Source organism: Lolium rigidum, chromosome 6, assembly GCF_022539505.1.
Source record: "Lolium rigidum isolate FL_2022 chromosome 6, APGP_CSIRO_Lrig_0.1, whole genome shotgun sequence".
Taxonomy (NCBI): Eukaryota; Viridiplantae; Streptophyta; class Magnoliopsida; order Poales; family Poaceae; genus Lolium; species Lolium rigidum.
Window position 1 is genome coordinate 219,479,479 of NC_061513.1, and position 7,091 is coordinate 219,486,569.

Genomic DNA, 7,091 nt, shown 5'->3' on the forward strand with positions numbered 1-7,091 from the left:
ATAATGTGTTGAAAGTAAAAGTGCAAGTAAATCAAGTTTAAATGTGTTTCTTGCGGTTTAAAACTGATCATGGTTCATGGTTTCACTTAATATCTTTATGTTAAATTAACATGGTGGAGTGAATATAGAACTTAATAAGAAGCAGCAACTGGTAGCAAGTAATATAGTATAATTGATAAACATTCATAAGTGCATCACGTCCTAGCATAGAGATGATGCAACACATCTCTCTAATACTCCCCCGGAAAGAGATCCTCTCGAACCAAGTTTCAAACCAATTAAACAAAGTTATCCCTTAAGCATTTTGACATGAAGTAGATTTAGAGAAACTCAATTCGGCTCCCGGGTGCGTATGATCCATCTACCATAAAACATATTTTTAAATGTTAAAAAAATTGACAAAAAAAATTTACATGTACATCTCCATAATATATGTGTATTCGTCAAGTTTCACGAAAAAATGATATTTTTTGTAGTCTAAGCGAAAAAGAGAAAACTTATCCTGTGAAAAGCATTGTTTTCAGCACTGAATTTTGTCTTTTTTACACACGTCACATGATAAGTTCATTTTTTATGAAACGACTTTGTGAGCGTGTAGCACGTGAAGATGTACGTGCGGATTTTTTGTTTCAATTTTTTTTAAATTTAAAATACATGTATCATGCATTTCAAAATATAGGGAGCATATGCTCCCATGTTCCAAAACACCACTCACTAAAATATTAATCTATCAATACATCAAACACAAAATATTTCACGGCATCTCTCATCTAAAGATAACATTCTTCCACCCTAGGAGCTCCATCCAGGCTACCTCACTTCCGCACCGTTCGATCAAATGACGTGGCGCGATCCTGCGCGTCCGTTTTGGGTCTACGTCCTCTCAGCCGTCCGATCATAGTAGTTTTACTGCTCACGTGGTCCGCACCGTTCGTTCGAGGGCCGCGCAGTGGTTGGTCAGGGAGTCAGGGGCAAAATCGACTTTTCCCCTCTCATTTGCTGCCTCCCCTCTCTGGCTGTACGCGCGTGGCGACGGGCGATGCGCCGCCGGGTACTCTGGCTACAGCGGCGGTCGGAGAGGCCCTCGGCCGCCTGCCCCCGCACGCCACCCCGCATCCGCTATCTCCCCATCCCCTTCGATTCTGCTCCCGACCCAGAGCCGCCTCTCTCGCCAACAACGCCGCTCCTGCACCTCGCTGGCCGCCCATGCCACCGCCGCTCGCCGGCCGCCCACACCACCGCCGCTCGCTGGCGCAACTCCAGCGTCTCGTCCCCGGCCGATAACCCTGCCGACCAAGCCCTCCCGCGCCTCCAATCGCCTCCAACCCCGCGGCCGGGCGGAGCCCTAGTGCCGCCCCTTCCATCACGACCCCGGCGGCCATCTATCCAGGAGATGCACGGCGGCTGGACCCTCCAGACGCGCCGCCGGCGCGACAACAAGGATACCGCGGCCATGCTGCCGGGGACAACGGCGAGACCCAGCTCCTCCAAATGCGCCACCGCAACCGAGACATGGAGGTCACCCTGCCGCTCCCACCCACCTCCCATGGCAGCGAGGCCTCCCTTACCACTCCCCTTCCCCCTTGTTTATCGGCATTGACGCGCCACAATCCGCGAGATCTCGCTTCTCAAGGAGATGCAGCACAGGAACATCGTCAAGTGACTTTGTTGCTTACGTACTCCGGATTTAGGATGATTTAGTGCTCCTAAATGAAATGATGTGTGAATTTGCAGTGAAATGATGTGTGTTCGACATGAAGTTTTTGAAATAGCAATGAAATGCTTGCCAGCAGTACATTATGTATGAATGATTTCATACAAGTCTAGTTTTGTTGTTTTAAACTGTGTACAGTCTGTATAATAAATGTGCCATTTCTGATAGCAACTGACACCCAATATGCATTGCCATAGGTGATTTGTTAGTTTAACTAGCGGTATGAAGTCAACACTGTTAGCTATGATGGGACCTTTTTAGTTGATACATCCTTTTTACTATGTATCTTCTTATTTCTTCTAGGATATTTTTCTGCTGTTGTAGTAAATTTCAAGACATGTAGTAACTGAATATTTTGTGATGGCAGTCATCCTGATCTCAGTTTTGTTGTGCTACAGGTTGGTGCTCCTGCTCGTGTTGGGCTAGTTGCTCCGGTTGATGTGGTTGTTCCCCCTGGCAACACTGGTCTGGACCCCTCCCAGACATCCTTCTTCTAGGTGAAATTTTGATTATTTCCCCTCTTCTTATGAACCCCCCCCCTCTGTACTCACTGCTATCTTAAGTTCTAACCTGTGTTGTCTTCCATCAGGTGCTTACCATCCCCACCAAGATTAACAAGGGTACTGTGGAAATTATCACCCATGTGGAGCTGATTAAGAAGGGTGACAAGGTGGCCTCATCTGAGTCTGCCCTGCTTGCCAAGCTGGGTATCTGCCCATTCTCGTATGGGCTGGTTATCAAAAAAAATTATGAAAGTGGGTATGTCTTCAGCCCTGAGGTTCTTGACCTCACCGAGGAAGATATGATGAACAAGTTTGCCTCTGGTGTCTCTATGGTTTCCTCCCTTTCCTTGGCAATCTCATACCCTACCATGGCTGCTGCCCCACACATGTTCCTCAAGGCATACAAGAATGTCCCTGCTATTGCTGCGGAGACCGATTACTCATACCCACATGCTGATAAGATTAAGGAGTACCTCAAGGTAATCCCCAAACATCTCATTCATGTTAAGGAGTAGGAAGAATTTTCTATGACAAATGGTTGGTTAAGCTTGCTTTGAACTCTCTGTCTGATTCATTTGAATCATGTATTGTGCTTACTGAACTGTCATCTTTAAGAGAATTAGTTTTTGGTCTTTGGACAAAAATATTTGAGCCTCTTTTCATTGCTATATTTTATCAGAAAGCTATAAATGTAGATATTTTTTTGGTAGATTGTGTTCAAACATTCGTACTTGCGCAGTGAACAGTTCTGTGTATGCTTGTTTCCAAGAATGCTCCAGAGTATATCGATTGGCTGAACTAGCTTGAATTGATTGATTGACTGAAATGGGCATTAAGTTGAGGTGGATGACAATTCATGGCGAACGACGAGGTGACGAGGTTGAGCCGCTATGGGAAGGTCGGCATGGCCTGCTCCCATGACGATAGGCCCAATATGCATGTACCCTGCAAGAAGTAGCACCTTGACTTCCACGATGAAGGTATCAACCCTCTGCTGCACTAATCCTTTCGTGAGAACCACATTGGTTGCAACATGCTACTTTCATATACGTAGTTGCAAACATCCCACCTTTCAACATCCATATATATTTGAGCTAACGTGCAAATAGAAGACCTATATATGGTGTGGTTGTTTTTGTGATGAATTTGTTGAGACATATGAAAACGAGTACAATAAAATAAATATCAAAGTTTCAAAGGTCCTGAATATATTGAATTAGACATACTGACCAAGTAATAGTTGATGCAGTAGGTGGGAGTTTTAATTTCTTGGGAGTCCTATATGACCATGTTATTGTTCTAGATTATAACGTTCCAAGTGTAGTATATCAATTCAGTTAGTTTTCTCGAGGGATATATGAGTTCAGATATTACGTAAAGGTTATCTACTGCTCATCGCCTGCATGTTGCTTCCTTCCATGCGTTTTAATGCTACATTTACGGTTAATATAAAAGCCTATTTAGTATTTACAGAGTATCGTTGCATTGTATTTCATTTTTTCTCAATTTTGAATGAAAATCTTCAAACAGTACCACCATGCAACTCTAAAAAAATCAAGAAGCCAAGATAATGAATAGCCCGAAGGACTATGGATAATACTGATGACAATCTGGGAATGAATTAGAACCAAGAATGCTAGACAACCCGAGTATATTATAATATAAACATTTTTCTATCCAACTGGATAATTTGGAATTCAGCTCATACTAACTGTTAGATGTAGACATATTTCTGTAGCAGTTGGTTTGCATATTGAGATCTTGCCAATGTGACGTAATACCACCTGTTTAAGCCGTGACTAAAAGCTGTTGTGTTATGGATATGTCTTATTGTATATGGGATCAACCTAAGAACTCAACTTTCAGTTTAGATACTTCCACTGATCTACTACATTCGCTTCCAGCTCATTCACAACAGTCTATGTGTTTGATGGAAAGGTTTTATTTAGATGTACGTGCATTTCGTATACAATTTGTTTTTGAACAAATCGAGTTAACACTTGGCTTTCATGTATCCTGCAGTTTGTTATATATCGCATTAAGTTGCTGTGTAATGTGTACAAAGTTGATTGTTGATCACTTGATACTTTTAATATGTCTTTAGAAGATGGAACAACTAGGAAATTAAGAAAAGGTTCAGTAACTCGGCTTTCTAATTGTTCAATTTTCATAGGAGATCATTCTCCAAAAATGATGTTCAGAAAAGTTAGTTATGAATTATTTCTGAAGTTCTTACTAGATAAATAGATACCAAGGACCATTCTGCGGTGTGACCATTTTATACAATAAATCGTGTTCCTCTTCATGCTAATTTTTGAGTTACAACAATCAATAGTGTTGTAGCGAAATAAAGGAAAGAGCAACAAACCTGAACTATCAGAAGGTGATCTTGCTACATGGTCACATATTTGTGTAGTCCTCAAGAAACTATACTATTTGGTGGTACTGCAGATTTGATTTTATAAATTATTTTTAAAAATTATATCTATAGGCCTTATTACATCCCCTACTATTTGAATCTCTCTCTCTCTAGATATGAATTCAAAACATTGTTGTACTATTTGGTAAGACAGTTTACTTCTTTTCTTTAGATGTTGCTCTAAATATTATCCAGGGCAATCCTAGATATCGGTGAAGTGGCACATTGTCATATGTCACAATGCATACGTAAATTATACTTTCAAAACTTCACCGTCATTGTTACCAAGATCCATTTTCCTAGATTGTCATTTTGAAGCTACATAAATTATACTTTCGATAACCGCTACTTCTACCTCCCAAATAGACAGTTCCTTCTGAGGCTTCACTGTCAACAATGCCAATATAAGTATCAGACTAAACATTTCCTTTGACAGATGAATTCACCATTTTTTTCAGCAAAAGGTTCAATTCATCCTAAGTTCACTGCTTCGTTCCTGCTTCCTGGCAACTCATGGTCCCTTTTTCATTCTACATGTCAGATGTAAGTCCTCTTATCAGGGATGTCTACTGTACTGCTTAAATTCAATTTTGAGCTACTCCGACCTCATAATGAATCGAAAGAAATACATGCAGATAATGCATGCATGCAAAGAGTATTTAAATAATTTGTATTCTTATTTAAATCCTTCACCATATATCTGTTTTTGATAGATGATTTTTGATGCACGACAAGTGGAGCAATCTCTACAGATCTATGTTGATGTTTTGCACTTCAGTCAATTTGTTTGAATATCAAAAGATCTCATCGGTTATGTTAAGCTTAGATAGTGGAGCCATATTTTTCATCCTGGAAAAGGCTATTCGTTAATTCTTATATTCCTTCGATTAGTACAAAAATAGCTAGCAGAGCTGTAACCATGACTTACATGAACAAAAACTAGAGGACATCCAATAGATCTGTAGATAATTTTCTCAAGAAGAAACGATCAATACATCAAGCAGGATCGCTTGCTTTCTTAGTCCTCGTAACAAAAACAATTCAGTAAGGTTAGCTATGACTTATATATTGACCATATTTAGTCAGTTTCTGTTTTCACATGCTTTTTAAAAGGATCATAATGAAATTTCAAACCTGTGTGTCCTGACTAATTAATTTATTTCTTCAAGGTGTTCAACGGTTGTGACTATTGGTCACTCTTTAAGATAGAAAGTGTTATGCGGTGTGAAGAATCTCCATGAATTCATGCCGTTGTGTGCACAGTGGTATGCGGTGTGAACTCTTGCTGTATTGCCTTTCGGTCCATTCTGATATGAATTTTTTTTAGCATGAAGTAGTTTTTTCACCTTCTCCATGCATGTTTGCCTAACTTTAAATTGCATGTGTAAAACTGAAGCGTGTGTAAATTAAAGCTTGGCAGAAAGATGATATATAGAATTTGGTAGAAGATTTAAAAAAGCTGGTATACATGACCAAGCTACTTCGATTGAAGAAGATAGCTCATGAAGATTACGACTAAAAGCTTCTAGCTTGGAAGTGACAATTAGTAGAAATTATCATATCATTATCGTTGTAGCTGTAGTGTGCTCAGCTTTGTGTACTGCTGAAGTGGAAATAGCAAGTAAAATGAAGGTTACTTGTAATGCATGCATAGTTGTGAATGTATCAGTTAGATCAACTCTCTTTGAACATGTAATTATAGTCCAGTATTATGGAACTGACAAGGTCCTCACATTTGCTACCTTTTATACTATAATTATTTCATCTTGCAGTTTATAACCACATTCAATCGAAAAGAACTTTGACAACAGACCTTTTTTTCTGGTTCATTCAATCCCTTGCATGAGTTTTGGTGTCTCCTAGAGTGACAAAAGCATATGGGGGTAGCTGAATTAGAGTGTTGAACTGCCAATTAGCATTATTATGATTCAGTAGGATTTATTTTGAAAAAATATATTTTCATTGACAGTGAGTATTTCAATACCATGTCAGACAAAACTTGAGATAAAAACTTTACTCTTAACTTTGACACAATGCAAGAGGGGAAGCCTGAAAAAGTGATTTTATAGTAGAAGACTACAAGTACTTATTGTTGCACTTATGCTAAAATACATTGTTGCCTCCCTTTTGGTAGTTGCGTACCCTTGGATATTAGATAATTTTAAATTATCTTGGTTGGTATTCTTACTCAACTATTTATTTATTTCAATGGCGACATTTTATTATAAGTGGATCATTAATTGTGTTATGTGCACTACCTGACCTCCATCAATAATGCTACGAGGTCTTCACACAATTTAGCAACTTGCAAATTAGCAACCAAGTTCCAGTGCTGTGGAGCTGAAGGTTGAGGGGAGTGGCACACACGGAGATGGAGGAACGAGTGAAAATGAAGGCGAAGCCGACATATATGTTTGTATTTGGGAGCAACGGAGCAGGGTGATGTTGAGCCCTC

The 7,091-nt window shown here is 39.8% G+C and overlaps 1 pseudogene; it reads left to right on the forward strand.

The window, feature by feature from the left end:
- Window positions 1-1,039: 1,039 nt before the first annotated feature.
- On the forward strand, window positions 1,040-5,661 carry LOC124663768 (annotated as a pseudogene).
- The last annotated feature ends 1,430 nt before the right edge of the window (window positions 5,662-7,091 follow it).